The following is a 20901-nucleotide window of genomic DNA, read 5'->3' as shown; positions in this document are numbered from 1 at the left end:
CTTGGTCTTGGCTGGCTGTTCTTGCTGATCTTCTGGGGGAGGAGACTGTTGCCATGGTTCTCAAATCTCTTTGCCAGGGGCAGAATTGTCCGCCCCTGCTGGGTACGGGCTAAGTAATCTGCTGGATTTTGCTCTCAGGAGCTTTTGTTCCCTGCAAGCTTTCCATACAGCTTTGGAGGATGAGAGTGAAAATGGCGGCCTCCCAATCTCTGCCCCAGAGCAGCTGAGAACTCAGGACCCTGCTCCTCAGTTAGCCCCCAGAGAAAAGCCATCAATCACTTCTGTCTTCCTTGTCTCAGCTGCACTCATTGCTCACCTGGCCTGTGTCTGAGCATTTCTATCTCTGGCACATGATCCTGTGTGGAGCCTCCAAACCCAGCAGATCCCTACAGTGCACTCCTACGCCACTCCTCCCAGAGGAGGAATGGGAGTCTCCCTGGATCTCCTGCTTGTTGGGTCCTTGCTGGAAGAGCAGTGGTCCAACTGTGCTGCGGATCATGGTTTATGGCAACTTGGAGCTGAGAGCCCACTCCTCGGCTCCGTCTCTGCAGCTGGCTTCCCTGCTCCAATACCGGGGTGCTCTGCCACACTCAGGCACCCCCAGTATTTCTGTGACCCCAAGGATCCTGAGACCACACTGTCCCAGCGAGGGTTCCATTTCCCGCTTAGCCACTGGAGTGACGTCCCTCAGGGGAGCCGACTTCTAAAATTTCTGATTTTGGGCTCCGCTGCTCTATCACTTGCCAGTAGCGGCTAATGGAGGCCCCCTCCCCTGCTGTCTATCTTCCCAAATATTGCCTCGAATTCACTTCTCTTGCATGCTCGTCCTACCTTCCAGAAAGTGGTTGCTTTTCTGTTCAGAGAGTTGCTGCTATTCTTTTCTTCGATCTCCTATTGAGTTCGTAGGTGTTCAGAGTGGTTTGATCCCTATCTAGCTGAATTCCTGGGACCAGATGAAATTTAGGTCTCCTCCTCCTCCTCCATCTTCTAGTTCTTAATTGTTTTTATGCTCCAAATACTTCCTTCCCATCCTGTGCTGCTTTATTATTTTATCTAAAATTTTCAATGTATTTTTATTATAAATTTGGTATTTGTAATCATTCCAACCACTCTTTGCCTGCCATCTCTTTGTCAAAGGAAAAGCTGTATTAATTGTGCTTCTCCAAATCCCTCATATGATGGTCATGGGGGCAAGGGAAACTTCAAGTTCCAACCCCTCTGGGTATTCATAGTGAGAGTTTCCAAGGTACTGAAATAGCAGACTTATTTAAAACATTCATCATGCTCAGAACCATATTTCACTTCTAAGAATCTATTTTAAGAAAAATATCCATGTTTAAAGTTACCAAAATACCATTTGTTTTCTTTTTGTTATCACTTTTCTGTGGTCCTCTTATGATGACTTTGTGTATTACCTAGTCATATAGATATTCTTCTGTTTTCTACTAAAATTTTATAATTCTAACATTTCCATTTTTTGTATATGATTGATCTATCTTGAATTAATTTGTATACATCTGAGAGAAGCATGAAGTTTTTTTTTTCTGGTAACTTGTTTTAGCATCAGTTACTGAAATTATTTTACTTTAAATTTCAATAGGTAGGTGACTTTGTGGAAATTATAAATGTTTATGGGTTCTCTATTTGGTTCCACTTTTATTTTCTAATTATTATGCAAATCCAAAACTATTTGATTACTGTAGCTTAATAGAAATGGCCAAAGTCAAGTAGAATATGTCCTACAACCTCATCCTTTTTTCCTCATCAGTTTGTCTATTCTAAGTCATTTCCAATCCCTGTTCATTTTAGATTTAGTTTATCAGTCCCTGTTAAAAACCCAGCAATAATTATTACTGGGATTATATCAAATCTATAGATTAATAAGGAGAGAATTTTCATATTAACAATATAGTTTTCCAATCCATGAACCGATTATATCTCTCCCTTTATCTAGGCCTAATTCAACTGCACAATATTTTGTTTTGTTTTGTTTTTCATTGTAATAATTTTGCCTATACTTCATAAAATTTACTGCATTGTACTTTATGTATTTTGAAGTTATCCTAAAATGGAATGAAAAAATATTTTCCAACTGTTGTTTCTGGTACGTAGAAATACAACTGATCTTTTAAAAGTAAACTTTTATTCTGAAACCTTGTAAATTTGCTTATTAACTTTAGGAATTTTTTCATTAATTTCTTAGGACTTTCTACATAAACAATCATGTTTGAGATAGGAATTGTTTTAACACATACTTTCTCATCTTTATACTTTTAATTACTTTCCCTGTTTCCTTTACCCTCCAGGATGATGTTAAATAGAGTGGGTGGGAGAGGACTGAAACAACCCAAATGCCCATCAACAAGTAAATAGAAAAATAATTTATGCTATATTCATCCAGTAGAATGTGACTCAGCAATATGAATAAATGAACTGTTGATAAATGCAGCAGTGTGCTTAAGTCTCAGAAACATTTAGCTCAGTGAAAGCAGTCAGAAAAATGAATACATAGTGAATGAATGCATTTATATAAAATCCATAAAATGCAAACTCATGTTTGCCTGGTGATGGGAAGGATGTGTGGGTTAGGGAGAGCAAGATATAGAGAGTACAAAAGAGCACAAGAAACTGCAGGGAGGTGATATACTTATTTTTGTGATCGTGGAGGTGATTTCCACTGGTGATGTCAAAATTTTTCCAACTTTATATTTTAAATACAATTTATTATAAGTGAATTATAAGGGATTATGGCTTATAAAAATGTTTAAAAAAATGAACCACCTGGAAATTAAAATCTTTTTACAAAGAATTTTGGGGGTAAAAAAGGAAAATGCACGTTTGAAGACCTGTTATAATACCTTTGTAATTGAAATAGTATAGGGATGCCTGGGTAGCTCAGTTGGTTAAGTGTCTGCCTTCGGCTCAGATCATGATCCAGGGGTCCTGGTATCAAGTCCCACATCGGGCTCCTTGCTCAGCAGGGAGCCTGCTTCTCCTTCTGTCTGCTTGTGTACTCTCTCTGATAAATGAATAAATACAATCTTAAAAATAAATGAAATAGTGTAGTACCAGTGCTTGATTAAACAGACTAATGGAATAAAATAGCAAGTCCAGAAATAGATACAACTACATTCAGAAATGTGACTAACCTGGTATCTCAATCACTAGGGAAATAATATAATTTTAATAATTATTGGGACAACTGGATAGCCATTTGGAAAAATATGCAGTTATTTTCAATCTGCACACCATACTCAAGTATACACACTCCAAATGGATCATGACTCTCTGGGTATTCAACTAAAATGTAGCATGTATCAATAGTTCATTAATTTTTATTGCTAATATAATGCAAGATAAGCTACAGTTTGTTAACTATTCTCCTGTTAAAGCACATGAGTTGTTTCCAACTCTTGACTATTGCAAATGAAGCATTATTACAAGCACTTGTACAGGTTTTAGTGTGTACATGTCTTTATTTCTCTGGGACAAATATCCAGGAGTTCGATTACTGTGTCATATCACTGCTGCATGTTTCATTTTTTAAGAAAATGCCAAACTATTTTCCAATGGTTGGAAATTTTATATTCCTATCAGTAATGTGTGAGTGACCCAGTTTCTGTGAATTCTCACCAGCATTTTGTGTTGTTGCTATTTTTTTACTTTATCCCTTCTGATAGATGATTAGTGATAATTCATTGTGGTTTTAATTTGCATTTCTCTAAAGGCTAATGATGTTGAACATGATTTCATGTGCTTTTTTTTTGCCATCTGTGTATTATATTTGAAGAAATATCTGTTTGTATCCTTTTCTCTTTTTTGGATTGCATTATTTGTTATAGAGTTTTGAGCATATTTTTTATATGTATATTCTAGATGCTAGAGCTTTGCCAAATTTTTGCTTTGCAATATTTTCTCCCATTGTGTAATTTACCTTTTTATCCTCTTAACAGGATCTTTCACATAACAAAAGTTTTAATTAAATGTCGATGAAATCCTATTTATCAATTTTCCTTTTATTAGTCATGTTTTTGTTGTTAAGTCTAAGAAATCTCTGCCTAGCCCTAGAGCATGAAGATTTTCTCATGTTTTTTGTTCCCTAAAAGTTTTGTAGTTTTATATTCCATATTTAAGTCTGTGTTCTATTTTGAGTTAATTGTTATGTAAGTTTTGAGATGTAGGTTGAAGTTTCTTTCTCACTGCTATGTATGTCCAGTTTTTCTATGTATGTCCAAACGTCTACCATTTTTTGAAAAGACTCTTCCCTCCATTGAATTGCTTTTGTATTTTTGTCAAGATCATTAGTGGAGGCACAAGAAACAGAGCAGGACCAAGGACGTAAAAATCTGTATCTCTTGGGCCCTCTAGGATCCCCATGTCCCACCCCTGCCCCCAAGAGGTAGCGAATGGGGCAAGGTCCACAAGCAAGAAACAGGAGCAGGACCTAGAGAAACCCTCAAAAAGAGCAAGTACCTACTCAGCAAGAATTAGGAGACCGTGACTGCCAGACTTGAGTCTTAGGAGAGCGCCAAGTGCAGGTGTGGTTCAGAACTACTGGGCCATATCCTCTAGGCACTAGCCACAGAAACAATTCAAAAGGTTGCTGGGGCCGTGAGACAGTCTGGGGAACCTAAAGGTGCACCAGCTATATACCTAGGAGCCTTTGTCTCTGAGTAACCATTTTAGCAGGGAAGGACAAGAGGAGACCTGTTTCTACAGCCCCCTCTGTCCAACTTATTGGGAATCTTCCCTGCAACAATGCCCACAGCCTTCAGCCAGAGCCAGGACTGAGGAGAATGCCCAGCCTCAGTCTGTCCTTAGGACACCTATGCCTTGGACTTCTTGCCATTTATTTCCTGATTTCACAGAGCTCTCCTTTGGGGAGTCCTCCATCTTGCCCACGATGCCTGGGTACAAAGAGAGGGATGGCTTTGTGGACTATGCCAGCCCAAGGACATCACTGAATTTATTGGGGGGTGGGGTCTGAGCTTGCAAGCGTTGGATGGGTGCTGATGCACTGGTTACTCTTTTTTTTTCTTTTTTAAAATTTTATTGTGTTATGTTAATCATCATACATTACATCTCACTGGTTACTCTTAAGCAGCATGAATGCACCACCGTTTGTTTATCCAACCAACTGGTGATAGGCATTTGCATGTTTTTACCATGCAGCCAACATAAGTCACTCAGCTGTGAATGCCCCCCCCCCCGCCCACCGCCCGCCCTTCATGTGGGACCCGCATGGGCATTTCTATTGGTTCTCAGGAACAGGAGCGGAAATGTTGCTTATGTTATATGTTTAACTGTAGCAGATGCTGCCTAAGCACTTTCTAAAGGCAGTTGCTAGCCTTGTTAGCGCGGAACTACCGTTGGTACACTTCTTCACTGACATTTATGAGTGTGAAACGTTTCTTGCCCTGCTGTCTTGCAACTTTGTTGTGGTTTTAATATTACTTTCTCTGATGATTGTGATGTTGAACAATTCTTACATACAATTGGACATTAGGAAACTTCCTAGACAGTTCAAGTTTGTTTTGCCCATTTTTCTAGTTGATTTGATTTTTTACAAGTACTTACACTTTCTTAACATATAACTCTCTTGGTAATTAACATGCTGCAAATATCTTCCATTCTGTGGCTTATCTTTTTACTCCTGGGGTGTCTTGGGGTGTTGGGGGAAATTGTAATGTTATTTATTTTACCATTTTCTCTCTCTCTGCATACCATTAAAAAATATAGTCACTGGCAGGATGCTACTTTAAACACAAAAATATATATATTTAAATATATATAAATGAAAAAATATGTGTTTTTGCATTTTGCTAAAGTAGCAGACTGCGACAATTATGAGAAGTACAGTTTGTACATTGGTCTAAGTTTTCTGTCCTTTTCTTCTTTTACTCGCTAGTGACATTGTTTCTGCTGTCTTGTTTAAGAAGAACTTCACATTTCCAAGGTCATGAAGATCTGTCATATTATCTTCTAAAACCTTTATTTTATTTGCCACATTTAGTCATTAAATGAATTCACCTGATTATTGTTTATGATGTGACGTAGGGATTCAATTTCTTTTTTTCTTTTTTTTTTTGCCTTATAGATATCTAATTGTCTTCTATCTGTTGAAAAGATTGTCCTTTAGCCACTGCTTCTCAATGCTACCTCTATTGTCTATCGCGGTTTCATTAGTGTACAGTGTGCCTCTGAACTACCTATTCTATAATGGTTGTACCTATATCTATCCTGAGATATATGAGGTGGAAGAAAACCTAGTACCTCGCTACCATGTTGCTCAGGTCCCAAGGTTTCTAGCTACTCTTCCTTCTTCTCTCTTTCAGAATCTTAGATTTGTTTTATATAGAATGCCCAGAGTTTTTAGCTATACTTAATAGGATGAATTGGGAAAAAGATGTATATTTCACCTTCTTGAATGCAGAAGTCCAGCAAGTTTATTGTGTGTGTGTGTGTGTGTGTGTGTGTGTGTGTGTGTGTGTGTGTATGTGGTGATAATACATGAAACAAATTGGAAATCTGCTGGTTTGGCGAAACGAGGGTAATCACTAAAGCAAAAGGGGTATATAAATATGGAATAGGGGAAGACAAAGAGTGCTCTAGGGATGGATTAGAACTGGTAGTATTGGTGTAAACCCATGTTTGTTTTCTTTTAAATATTGCCACATTCATGTTCATGCATGTATTTGTGCACGACATGTGTTTATGTACATGCCTTGTTTATGCACATGTACGTACATGTACCTATGTTTATGTGTGGATATATTTTCCAGCTTTGACTGCTGTAAAAGTCAAGAAGCAAATAACATCCGTCCCTCACCTAGAAATGAACACATTTAGTGGACAGATTGTTGTTTCTAACACCATTCCTCACTTTAAAAAACACAAACATAAAAACAGAAATGAAAAATAAAAACTCCACAAAGGAATTGCTGATTTCAGGGCTAGAGTAAGATATGTTCATGATGATCTTACAACATCTTATCTTTCTGGAAAGCTAAAATATATTTTTTTTAATTAAAAAGGGCTAAAAAAAAGGGGGGTGCATCTTGGTGGCTCAGTCAGTTGTGTCTGCCTTCAGCTCAGGTCATGATCCCAGGGTCTTGGGATGGAGTCCCCATGTCATCATCAGGCTTCCTGCTGAGCAGGGAGCCTGCTTCTCCCTCTCCCTCTGCTCTGCCCCTGCCCCCCCCCAGCTTGTACTCTCCATCTCTCTCTCAAATAAATAAAATCGTAAAAAAAAGTGTTAAGAAACGATGTGGCATGTTATAATGACATGGGAACCAGTTATAAAGGGCTCCCGCTGAAAACTTTGGGAGCATTAAAGGAAATCAGTAATGAATTACAGATAATTGGAAAAAGATAGGAATCCACGAATCCTTTCTGATAAAGTAGAGAAAAACAGAGAGGGAGAGAGAGAGAGATGACAGAGAAGGAAGTCTCTTGCTGATAGTAGAATAATTAGTGTGTTATGGATATGGAGAATATTGGAGTCAGAAAATTATTGTTTTGCAGCCATTATATTATCAATGGATGTTAATACAAGGGGAAATTTTGATGGATGCAACAAATGTGCATGACCTTAAAGTGTTTTTCCACAGATTGTTTAATGGTTATGAGGGGGGAAAACAATAATGAGAGACTGTAAAAATAGGGCAAAAACACGACTAGGTAATCAAAATTTAAAGAACCAGTGAGGGGCAGATGGACCTCATATGCCTTGAGATATGATATTCTGAGAAGAGCACATCGATTATACAATATGTCAACTGAAAATGCATAACCTGAATCTAATCATTAGGAAACATAAGACAAATGTAAAATTGGAAATGATCTCTTAAGAAAAAAAGAAGTGGGAAATGCATTTTTCAAAAATGTCATAAAAACGGAAGAACAGCTATGGCATTTCCAGGTTAAAGGAGGCCAAAAAGATATGACAAATAAATGCAATAGCTCACCCTCGATTGGCTATTCTCCTATAGGGAAGAATGCTATTAAGGACATTATTGGTTCAAGTGACAAATTGGAAAATGGACAATAGATTGGATTAAGTTTATGTTAGTGTTAAATTTACTGAAGTTGATAAAAGTACTTGATTATATAGAGAAATATCGCTACTCTTATAAAATGCACACTGAAAAAACTAGCAAGGGGTATGATATATGTACATTATCCTTAAATGGCTCAAATCTCTCCGTTGCTAGATCAAATGATAAAGCAGATGCACTAAATGTTAATAAGAAATAAATCTAAGTAAAGGGCATGCGGGTGTTTTGTATTATTCTAAGTCTTGCAACTTTTCTGTATGTTTAAAGTTATTCTCAAAAAGGTTTTGAAAACTAAATACTTATCATAGTTGCCTAATTTCATAAAAATGAACTCTGAAAAGATTGTTAGCCATTGACTTTCCTGTTCTATGTCTTCCTGTCCTTATCTGCAAAATGGGGATAATACTATTACCTACTTCCTGATGATGTTGTGAGTATTAAAAATATTAATAAAGGCGAGATGCCTAGAATGTGCCTGGCAAGTAGTAGTAAGCACTCAGTAACCATTAGTTTCTGTTGTGTGCTTCTGCTCCCAGTGGGGGTCTCTACCATTAACATTATTATAAACTGATGGCAAGGGATCACAGGACTCCATGACAGATCTCAGACTGACACCAAGTATCTTGGATTCTCATTTCTGTTCTCTTCCTCTGTATTGCATTTCTTGATTTGCGTTTGATCTAATATTGTTAGTGGTAGACCCTAAGTTTGAGGGAAGATAATTTCAATCTTAATCTTTCAGCCTTTTTGCAGAGACAGGATATGATAAGCAGTATATGTTTAATGGCAAGTTCTCTTCCAGCTTTTCTGAAGGATCTGTTCTGGTATCTGAAATGATAGGGAATAGCTCAGAGTTAGCAATGAAACTCTCCAATTAATCATTTAGGGTATAGACCCTGAAAAGACTACTTTGTGTCTCAAAGAGTCTCACACACTCTTTGTAACAATTAAAAAATAAATTCTACAACTTACAGTTTGCTTTACAAAGCATATTCATGTGTACTTTAAATGACTCCCTCATAGCCCAGAGTATTCCTCATACTTGTTATTGGATTAATGTTTAAAGGAAACTGAGGTTGCATTTGAACTAGGATTCTGTCTCTAGTCCCAAATGTTTCTGCTATACCATGGAATCCCTGATTTTAAAGTTGTTTATTAGTTTAAACCATCATAATTTGATTATTATAAATAAGTCTGCATCTGTAAATCTCTGTAGAATAAATGTTTTGAATTGGCTTCTAGATAAGATCCTATCCTGCCTAGGGAAACAACCTGAAAAGTTTTAACTTAGGGATTCATCAATTAGACTTTGTGCTCAAGATATAGGGGTTTAAAGGGGAAAAAAATCAATTCTAGTTATAAAATGTTGAGTAGAGATATCTTTTTTTTTTCTTGTGCTTATGAGAGAAGCAGTTGTCTTTATCTAAGGCTGATCCCATCTCCTTTATTTGATTGATTGTTAAATCTATTGATGAGCCAGCTGCACAGCCAGAATCCCCAGCGGCAAGGTCAGTGGACTGATTCCTCAGTGGGGACGCTGGGGTCTGTGTGGAGGAACCTCCTCCCTGCATGAGCATTTTGAGTATGCAGAACACATCGACTCAGCCTGGAGCCAGCAGTTAGTGCACACACACGCACACACGCACACACGCACACACCAGCGCTTTCCCCTCAAGTGAGGCGGCATTAGCAACTGCAGCCCCAGCTTTCCAGGCTGAGGTACCGGCAGCACGGGCTGATTTGCTGCAGGAGCCCTGGAGCCCAGTTTCCGAGGGAGCCGGTAACACAGCTATTGGCAGACAGCTACTTCTTCCCGGGCTGCTTCCCCAGCCCTAGCAAGAGGGCACCCTTTTCCAAACGCCGGTCAGCCTGGGGAGGAGGTTGTTCCGTGAGGAAGGCGAGACTGCTTCCTCTTCGCTCTCTCCCCGCGTGCCAGCTCCCTCACAGTCCACTTTCAGGTAGGCGCTTGCAATTTCTTGTGTTAGGTATCACGGTATTCACTTTACCTGACAGAGACTTTTTCACTGTCCGACGCAGACTGCTAAGGGTTTGGTAGTTCAGCAGTGATTTTTTTTTTTTTTTTCTGATTAAAGTTTCGACACAGATGGTAACTCTACTTCTCTCTCCTCTCACCCTTATAAATATTCTGCAAATATGAAACTCAGCTCCAGTTTGTGATTCATAGGCAACTCCACATTTAGCGTATGTGTGGTTCCAACCTTTGGAGTTAGTGACAATTGTTATGCAACTCTGCATGTGTAATTTGAAGACCTTTAAATATTCTCTTCTTTGGCTGGGGAAAACAGACATCGGTCTTCTAAAATAAAAGCCAAGTGATTCAAACTCTTCCTCAGCATTTAACATTCAGTGATAAATAGACAGGAGCAAAGTTGCTGAATCACAGAAGTTTAATATTCATGCAAATTGCTCTATTTGTCAGAGAAAGCCGGGAAGCAAATGTCTTTTCATCTTTTTGAGCCCTTGTACATATCTGGATAATGTGGATTTGAAGAGGAGAAGTTTGGGGTTGAGATAAGTCTATCTATTGTGATAAGGTGGGTAAACTGATTATTTAACATAGTAAAGAATTAACTGGAGGGGATCTCTTCTCAAATGAGCTAGGTTCTAGGATTGCATTTAAGGGGTTCTTTCTTTCTTATTAACAGATTTATCTTTGTGAAACTCCAAACAAAACTGATTTATTGATTTGAGTTTACTTGTCTTAGTGATGTTAATTTGCATTTGTTATTACCCCAAACATTTCTTGACTGTAGGCATTTTCCTATCCAAAATTCTAATTTTAAAAAAATTAATAGAGAAAAATTTCAACAACTTTTTGAACATTCCCATCTCTTAATATTCATTTTAATCATTACTTGCACATTATCTCACAGGGAGTTTTAGGAGACAGTAATAGTCATAATTTAGCAAGTTGGGTTGAAATGAGCATAAGGAAATATTCTTTAGAAGACATGCATCCTATATGTAAGTCAGGTTCATGGTGTCTCTGAATTACCACTGAGTGCCAAAGTGAGGTCTTATAGGAGTTTATGGTAAGCAGCAAATTAATCAGGCAATGTCGGTTTTGGGGACTTTTGCAGACAGCACTTTTTATTGTGCTGCCCTTGTGAAACTTGATGTGTCTTTTCATTATCCTTCTGGAAAGTGCCTCTAAGCTACAGTGTATCTTGATGGCATATGTGTCTTGATGTGGATGACCTCGGTTCTGATGTGGGAACTTGGCACATGACTTTAGGCAGATCTAGGTTTATGCTTGAAAGTCAAAGCATCGCCTGGGATCAAGAATTTTCAAGCTTGGCCAGCCAGATACCTTCTCCTCTGATAACTCTAGGAACCTCTTAAGTAAAAAGACCATGCATGTGAGGCTATTTGCTTACTTCTTGGAAGGTAGAGGAAAGAAAGAAGAGTTCCTTTCTTTACATGTGTTTAATGTTTAATGCAAAAGATTCTTCTGCAGTGCTCAACAAAGACTTTTAGTCCATGACAAATACTAACATGTTTTCTGTCATTGCTTTTGGCTCCCTTAATATCTAGGATTTCTACGTTGCCTGGTATTAAAGTAATTTTGCAAATAGATTCTACAGTTCGCTATACAGTAACGATACCAAGAAAACACAACTTTACTTTTTGCTACTCCACACTTTGATTCATATTCAAACTTGGAATAAGCCTACTCATATTACTTTCTCCCTGGTGCTGTGGCAGCTGATGACTTAGTCCAAGGAACTGATATTGCTCCTAGTAAAATTAGGAGATCAGAAACAGCCAGGGAGATAGAGGACACATAACTCTTCCCCCCCCCCCATTTTGGGTACATGGTGTGTACTTGGAATGGAATCGTGGAGAGGGAGAGAATACTCTCTCTTTTTGTTTTCTTTTGTCTGTAATGACCAATTCAGCAAGCAACATAAGACATCCCAAGATGTGATCTTAACCAAGCATTTTGTGGAGGTGAGAGGTAATTTAATTCAGTTGTTGAGCTAGCTTTCTCATTCTTGTTTCCCCTTACTGTACCTTCTCCCTAATCTAGATTTGTGAGGCAGATGAAAAGTTAGCCAGTTGCTTCCACATTATGGATTGCCAGTCAGAGCTGTCTTTGCTGAGAGGGAATCAATTTCATTTTATTTGAAGCCAGAGGTGATGACTCCTCTGTCACCATGCTGGCTTCTAGTCACCAGCCTTCTTAATTTTGAAACACTTTTTTTCCTCTATATCTGATAGCCTTTCTCAGGTAGCTTGGTGAATTGGTGATTTAGGGGATTTTTAAAAATAAAAGCAAAAAATGAATACTATGGGTTAAATCAAAGAAGCAGGTTAATGTTCAGTACTGTTAGATCACAAACATTTCAGGTCTTAGGCATCAAAGGGATAAGGTTGATGGTGCAGTCCACAAACATTTTTACACATGCACTTTTATAGACCTATTTTGACCAAGGCAAAAGGAAGAGAAGAAAAAAAAATACAAGCAAAATTTATAAGCTTTCATAAAATGCAAACAGGTGCTGAATACCAAGAAAACCATGCAGTTATACTTACAAGCTGATTTTCCCCAAATTGCCTTGGATTATATACTAGCTCTAACAATGGCATATTGTATGCACCCTTCAGGGCTGCACTGAGTGATAGCTGTAAATTAGAATGAAGAGAAGAAAATGCTCTACAGTTTCAATATTGAGGAGAATTAGGAGCCAGATGGTGAAGCTTTTTTAGCAATACACTGGATGGTGTTACAAGCTTCTGTGGCTACTGCCCTATTATATTCCCTCTGTTAAAATGCAGTTTGGTGGAGGAACTCTTTGCTAAGAGCCATCTTGCAAATCTAGGAAAGTGAACTTCCTCTCCATGTTAACTTTCCCTTCTTGGCTGGTTTATTTTTATTTCCTGAATCCTTAACTTTTCTTCCATTCTAATTCCAAATTCAGTCAAAAGTAAATAATGTGATTTGTTGTTGTTTGAATATTTAAGGTGGTGTTTTCTTTTCTCTCACTTCCCCCTCTCCCCACCTGGTATCTTTCTCACATTATGAATGCATCTGAAAGTACATGAGACTGGGCATGGTTGCCGAATGTTTATTAGATGGGTTTCCATCTGGCTTTCTAAACATCCCTGGTCTAAGAACAACTCTTCCTATTATCCTGTCTCTGGAAAGACAATTCTGATGAGAACTGATGGAGGAGTAGCTCAGGTGTTCCCTTGTTCAAAACATTATGTTTGCTTTGAAGTGATCATTTTTCTACTACCTGTACTCTAGTGAGAATCTTACTGCCTACAACCCTCGGGGGCCAAGGTGGTGTGTCTGCTCAGGCATACATATAGAGACTGAGCCACCTAGTGGTAATGAGGAGTAATTTTGGTATTTTTAGCTGAACCTTCGAAGTTGATGGACAAACTGCTAATTCTCTGTTACGTAGCAAAGGACTGTTGGTTTTGTGAAAGTTTCCTTTCATGGTATCTTCTGCTTTTCAAATCAATTTTATAGTTACAAGTACAAATTTTATAACTTAATGCGTCATTTTTCTAACCTGATATGACTTCTTTCATCTCAGATATTTTCTTATGTGTATTCATTTAAAAAATGTTTATGTTATTTTTAATGAACTTAATATTTGATACACGTTACACATATTAAGGTGTATATATATATATATATATATAATTCATAAAAAAGCAAAAAATTACACGTTTTCCGGGTATTTATATTGTATTTGGACTAGTTTATATATAAAAATAGTTTTGTATGCTTAGTTATGTTTGCAGTTGAGGGAATATTTATAGATCTGTGAAAAATAAAATAAATATATATGTATTCAAATAAAGGTATGCCTTTGTCCTATATCAAAATAGAGTTATTAGGTATCAATTCCTATGCCTTATTTTTCCTTCCTATGCTTTTTTAAGACTCTGTGTAATCAATTACCAAGACTACAACAGCCCATGCCTTATTTACTTACTTCTTTTCAGTATAGCTCTCTGTTTCCGTACTGCGGATCAGCATTGACATTGGTATAGGAGGCATATCTATTGGCTGGAAACAGCCCTTTGAAAGGGTTGTGGCTGAGGGCCTGCATGCCTTTGGGAATGGGATTCTCTAAATATATACAGCAAGCGTGAAGGTACTGTGCACATGAAGGACATGGTTATTCCAGGTGGTTATTTCCAATTTAGAAGAATCGAGAGCAGGTGGAGGAGATCTAGTTAAACATGGACTTGTTTTAATTACATTTTACTCTGATCAAAAAGAAAACAAATTTGAGAAGTTGAATGGCAGGTAATTTGGTTAATTCTTTTATTCACTATTTTATAACGGCACTATTTAGAGAACGTTTTAGCCAGTGTCAAGTGTATAGATTTGTTTTCTAGGTCTTGAATGCCATCTCCTTCCAGGCAGCCCTGTCTTATCCATGCTCTTCCTCAACTGTAGGCATTTATGTGGGCACACAGCCAGTATAAACTAATAACTCTCTGTGTGCATTTAAAAAAATTAGCAGAAAGACATTGTTTTGAAGGTTTTTCTTCCAAATAAGTTGATAGCTTAAAATATGAATACAAACAGAAATTAATAATTCCTGATTTAACCTCAAGAAGTTATTATATAATGCTCCACTTGTTTGAGACCTAAATGGTAAAAAGAAGTTTATATGTCTTATTCCTTGAAGTAGAATTAGGTATAATAAAATCATTATTTATTATGGCCCAGTGTTATGGGCCACTGTTTATTAAGGGCCAGCTTCTATGTCATTGTGAGGAAACATAAAAAGCTCATTAAAATAGTTTTAATATAACAGGTTAGTAATCTTGAATATTCAAACCTTTAGAAAATTCCCACTGAATGTTAGGTGTTCATGAAAATTAATAAAAAGTTTATCATTCATCTATGAACTTTCATTTGAAATTTTTCCCATGTATGTCAGTGATGGAGAGTACAATATTGATTGGAATTTAGCTTGATTTTCTTTTTTTAAAGATTTTATTTATTTATTTGACAGAGAGAGATAGCAAGAGAGGGAACACAAGCAGGGGGAGTGGGAGAGGGAGAAGCAGGCTTCCCATGGAACAGAGAGCCCGATGTGGGGCTTGATCCGAGGATCCTGGGATCATGACCTGAGCTGAAGGCAGATGCCCAACGACTGAGCCACCCAGGTGCCCCAAATTTAGAGTGATTTTCACAAGCCAAATGTTCCTCTCCTTCTGAGTCTCTAAGCTAAAACTCAATGAGATGTGTTACTAGATGCACACAGTACTGTAATCATTTTAATATATTTCAAGAGAATGGCTGGCAAGCAACACATTTTTCACTCAAAATATAGGGATAAAGGAATAAAAAGCCCTTTATTTTGCATGACTTTAGGATATGAAGCATTGCAAAAAAAAAGCAACTTCCCATTTCTCTCCCTCCCAGTCTCTCTCTTTCCCTCCCTCCATCCTTTCTTCTTTCCTTTTTCTTTTTTCCTTGCCAATCCAAGGTACTTATTTAACCTCCTAGTTTTCCATTTAAGGATCTAAAAATCCCCAGTCAACATTCACTGTCTGAATTGTGATGCATTTGGTTAATTATTTTCTACAATGTCCTTTAAATGTATGTAAATTAGACTTTTGATGAACTGGAATATGTTACAGATTCTCTGCATAAATCACACCGGGTTAAAAAAATAATCAACCTGTTTAAGAAGCAGGATATTTTTGGACCTTCCTCATTTGCTTCAGAAACTGAGGACATCTCAGTGCTGCTGGCTTCAAGTATATGCCTTCAGGGTCAGGCAGCTGGCACACTTTTCAGAGGGACCTATTCCTCGGTTTCTTCCAATCTTTTTTTAAAGGATACTTATCATCTGCCTACTGTGTGTCAGTTGAAGCTGTGAGTGAGCAGGTGTGGCAATATAAACTCTCCTATTTTCTTTTTACGATTTTATTTATTTGACAGAGAGACAGCGAGAGAGGGAACACAATCAGGGGAGTGGGAGAGAGAGAAGCAGGCTTCCCGCTGAGCAGGGAGCCCGATACGGGGCTCGATCCCAGGACCCTGGGATCATGACCCGAGCCGAAAGGCAGACGCTTAACGACTGAGCCACCCAGGCGCCCCTCTCTTATTTTCTAAGCTTGTTTTCCAAGGTACTCTTTGTGAATATATTTGTATATTTCCTTTTATAATAACATTTGCTATATCATCATTATTATTTAACTAGAAGCAATAATTTAGGAAACCATCCCGCTCTTCTACGTATACAGTAATCCAAAATAAAGCATTCTTAAAGTGATTATAAATTGTCTTATTGAATACTCAGTAAGTTTAGTAGGATAGTGCCTAATCATTCTAAATAAAATATGTCATTTAGAACAACTTAGTTTGGCATACTGTGACCACAGAGATTGTTAGACCATTTTTTCATGTTACTTTTCAAATACTTATCAACAGTGACTCTATCATATATTCATGATTTTCTTTAATTTTAAGCTGAAAATTTCTAGTCCCTAATTCCTCATAATAACTCAAGTTTTTTTGTTTTGTTTTGTTTCTTATCCCCCACTATTCTCGCTGTTTTTTGGAATCCCTTACTGTTGTCCTGTGTAACAACAATGAAAAAAAAAACAATATTTCCTTTTTTAAAAAAAGTTTTATTTATTTTTTTGCTTTAAGTTTTTATTTAAATTCTAGTTAGTTAACATATAGTATAATATTAGTTTCAGGGATAGAATTTAGTGATACATCATTTACAAATATCACCCAGTGCTCATCACAAGTACAGTCCTTAATCCCCATCACCCATTTAGCCCATTCCCCTTCCCACCTCCCCTCCAGCAACCCTCAGTTTGTTTTGTTTCTTAAATTCCACATATGGGTGAAATCGTATGGTGTTTGTCTTTCTCTGACTTTTTTCACTTAGCATAATATACTAGCTCCATGTGCATTGTTGCAAATGGAAAAATTTCATTCTTTTTATGGCTGAGTAGTATTCCGTTGTATATATACCACATCTTCTTTATTCATCAGTCAATGGACATTTGGGCTCTTCCATAGTTTGACTGTTGTGGACAATGGCGCTATAAACATTGGGGTGCATATGTCCCTTAAAAATACTATTTTTGTAACCTTTGGGTAAATCCTAGTAATGCAGTTGCTGGGTCGTAGGGTAGATATTTTTTACTTTTTGAGGAACCTCCATACTGTTTTCCAGAGTTGGCTGCACCAGTTTGCATTCCCACCATCAGTGTAAGAGGGTTCCCCTTTCTCCACATCCTTGCCAACATCTTTTGTTTCCTGTGTTGTTAATTTTAGCCATTTCTGCCAAGTGTGAGGTGGTATCTCATTGTGGTTTTGATTTGTATTTCCCTGATGATGAGTGATGTTGAATATCTTTTCATATATCTGTTAGCTATCTGTCTGTCTTCTTTAGAAAATGTCTATTCATATCTTCTGCCCATTTCTTAACTGGATTATTTGTTTTTGGGGTGTTGAATTTGAGAAGTTCTTTATAGATTTTGGATACTAACCCTTTATCAGATAGGTCATTTGCAAATATCTTCTCCCATTTTGTAGGCTGCCTTTTAGTTTTGTTGACTGTTTCTTTTGCTATGCAGAAGCTTTTTATCTTGATGAAGTCCCAGTAGTTTATTTTTGCTTTTGTTTTCCTTTCCTCTGGAGACATAACTAATAAGAAGTTGATGTGACCTATGTCAAAGAGGTTGATGCCTGTGTTCTCCTCTAGGATTTTGATGGTTTTCTATCTCACATTTAAGTCTCCCATGCATTTTTAATTTATTTTTGTGGATGGTGAAAGAAAGTGGCCCAGTTTCATTGTTCTGCATGTTGCTGTCCAGTTTTCCCAGCACCATTTATTGAAGAGACTTGTTTCCATTGGATATTCTTTTCTGCTTTGTGGAAGATTAGTTGACCATAGAGTTGTGGGTCCATTTCTGGGTTTTCTATTCTGTTCCATTGATCTGTGTGTCTGTTTTTGCTCCAGTACCATACTATCTTGATGATTACAGCTTTGTAATATAGCTTGAAGTCTGGAACTGTGATGCCTCCAGTTTTGCTTTTCTTTTTCACAATTGCTTTGGCCACTCGGGATCTTTTGTGGTTCCATACAGATTTTAGGATTGTTTGTTCGAGTTCTGTGAAAAATATTTCCAGTGGAAAAAGGAGAATAAAATGCCCAATGCTGTTTCATATTCTAGGGATTTTGCTTTACAGTGATTGGATATAAAACGTATCAACAGGCCAATTAACAAAAACCTAATAACAGTCTTGACTTGAGGAGATTTTGTGTTAACAGCTTTCTTAGTTTACTAAGTGGTAAACTAGATATTCTCTTTGATTCAAAGGATCTGATGTAGGGTACCTATGGAAGTACCAAGTCTTTTGCTCAGGGCTTAAGAAATAAAGTTACTCAGCTAAGGAGAACCGGGAAATGCCACACCAACTTACATACCCACCAATTTTGCCTGTGTCTCCATCTTAAGACTCTAGGGTAGTGTCATTCTTGCCCACAGGGATGAGAATCTCACATTGTCTTTTTTTCTGATTTCACTGACCACCTGGCCTCATTATGCAGGTCATCTTATGATTACCACACAGTTCACATTTGTAGTAAAATGTGACTGATGTGCCTCAGATCATTTGGACTACTCGTTTGGTTTCTGCTAACTTGGGTACATCCTTCAACTACAGCTTTGGGTTGAAAAAACAAACAAAAAACAAAAAAATCCCAAAACCTACTGAGAAGACCATGAAAAAGACATACTCTCCTACCTAAAAAGACACATTAGCCACTCTCATTTACTGCTTAAAAAGATATGGAGGTGAAAGAAAAGAAAAGATTTAAGTAACAATTACAATCTTGCCTTTGTTAACATCTCTGAAAAAAATCACTTTTCAACTTTTAAAATCCTTTTTATATTTTCTAGCCTCTATGACTACGAGGCTAATAAGAGTAACTTTCCATGCATATAGCTATTTACTGTATATGAAACTTGTATGAACATTTTGTGTGTTCTGTCTCCTTTGCTCTGTAAACTTCTTGAGGTTAAGAGCAATTTCACATAGATCAGTGTTACCAGAATCTTTACAATGATAGAAATGGCCTGACATGCCTTTTTTTTTTTTTTTTTTTTTTTAATAACAGCTTTCCTGGTAACCTCCCTTGGAGATTATTTACATTCAGCATTTATGGCATGGTACACAAGAATTAGCATTTTTATCTCATAATTCTTAAACAAGATCACAGAAGATGGCAAACGCTTTGTGTGTTCCACTGTCCCTTGCACATAGTAGCACTTGAGTTTTTTAAATTAACTAAATTTCACATTATTAGATCATTCGTACTGAGATCTTTTAAAGCCTTGCATCTGTGATCTGACCTGATTAGTCTCTCTGTCCTGTGTCGTCAATGAATTTAATAAATGAGTCTTCTGTGTCTTCTGCATTTGCATCTATGATGTTGAACAGGACAGAATTTACCAACTTGCCAGAAAACTCCCTCTAATTTGGCACTGAAGCAATAATTCACATTAATTGTCATCTGTGCTTGAAAGACAAAGCCATCTAACTGTTGTTAGATGTTAGCACTCTCTGTTCTACATGCTTTCATTCTATTGCTAAGGATCTCAGTTGAGACTTCATCAAATCTTCACTGAAATTACTATTTCTTAAAATAACTCCTGAGCAAAGTGATCCAATTAAAAGAAAGTTTTGTAAACTTTATAAACTTATATAGGTTTCTAATAATCACATTTTTTTGAAATCTTGATAAGCTATGTATAATAATCCATTATAAAAATTTTGTTGTGGGGTGGGTGATAAACTTACAAGTTCATTTTTCCTCATCATCAGTCTTTAGGAAACCCTCCTATTCTCTGGAATGTTTGAATAATTATCACACCTGATAAGCACCTTTGCTCAGGTGTGTATTCTGTAATTACATTCCTACTTCTTGTTGGTTTCCGTCCTTGCTGGCCTACATTTGTGTTACCCTTTACAGTATAAATGGGTACTTTTGTTCTTAGAAGTAAAAATTTGTTAGGTTATTTGGCTTCTCTCAGTTTTTATTAAAAACTGTATCATTGGCCCAAGGCAGTTAACCTCTCTCTTCAATATTCTTGTTTTTATTGCAAACATGCTTATTTTATTTTATTATTTTCAGCATTTTAAAGGATCTCAGCTCTGTCTAGATTTTAGCATTGATGAAAAAATTTTATAGGTAATTTTATCTTGTTTAAATGATTTTTTTATTCGAAGATCTGCATGAGTACTAAAAAATTGGACTTATGCCATCTATCATAAGTCCTTCAAGCATTTGACCTGATATTCAGTCAAGATCACAGGATAAATAGCTTTGGGAAGGCTTGATGTGATTAGTGTGTTCGATGAATACATTATTTTATGCAAATTTGGGGGATGTCAGCGGTGTGTCCTGTTCCCCCACCCCAAACCAGCCTCAGGTCTTGAGTTCAGCAAAGAATGCAGAGACAAACTCTCAAGTAAGCAAGAGTTTCATAGCAGGTGAAGTGAAAGTTCATTGTCCTTGTGGAAAAGCAGGAAGGCCCAGAGGCGGCAAGTGCCCTGGGGTCAGGGTTGTTGTCCCTCTTCAGAGTTGTAGGAGTTATGGGTCATAGCTAGGGTGTCTCTGACAGGGGTTGCCTCCAGTCATCTCAGGGTTTCTGCCTACAGGTCGGGAGGGGGAGTTTTTGGCCCTATATGGTCCTTATCAGAACTGTCATGGCACCATCCCCCCCAAGGGGTGTCAAAATCGTAGTGTAAATGTATTACATTAAGCTATAGGTTACTGTAGGGCAGTGGTTATAGGGAAGAGCATGTGTGTGCCTG

The 20901-nt window shown here is 37.4% G+C and overlaps 1 long non-coding RNA gene across 1 annotated transcript in view; it reads left to right on the top strand.

The window, feature by feature from the left end:
* The first annotated feature begins 9796 nt into the window (after nt 1-9796).
* Nucleotides 9797-20901, top strand: part of LOC141370452 (uncharacterized) — a 1695799-nt gene continuing 1684694 nt past the window's right edge. Inside the window, exon 1 of the long non-coding RNA XR_012374485.1 lies at nt 9797-10015. This is a non-coding gene — a long non-coding RNA (uncharacterized lncRNA). The remainder of the gene's footprint in view (nt 10016-20901) is intronic.

Source organism: Callorhinus ursinus, unplaced genomic scaffold (assembly GCF_003265705.2).
Source record: "Callorhinus ursinus isolate GAN/ISIS: 27379988/994484 unplaced genomic scaffold, GSC_fseal_2.0 scaffold35, whole genome shotgun sequence".
NCBI classification, from domain to species: Eukaryota; Metazoa; Chordata; class Mammalia; order Carnivora; family Otariidae; genus Callorhinus; species Callorhinus ursinus.
Note: the sequence above shows the minus strand (reverse complement) of the source record. Positions and strands in the feature narration are given on the sequence as shown.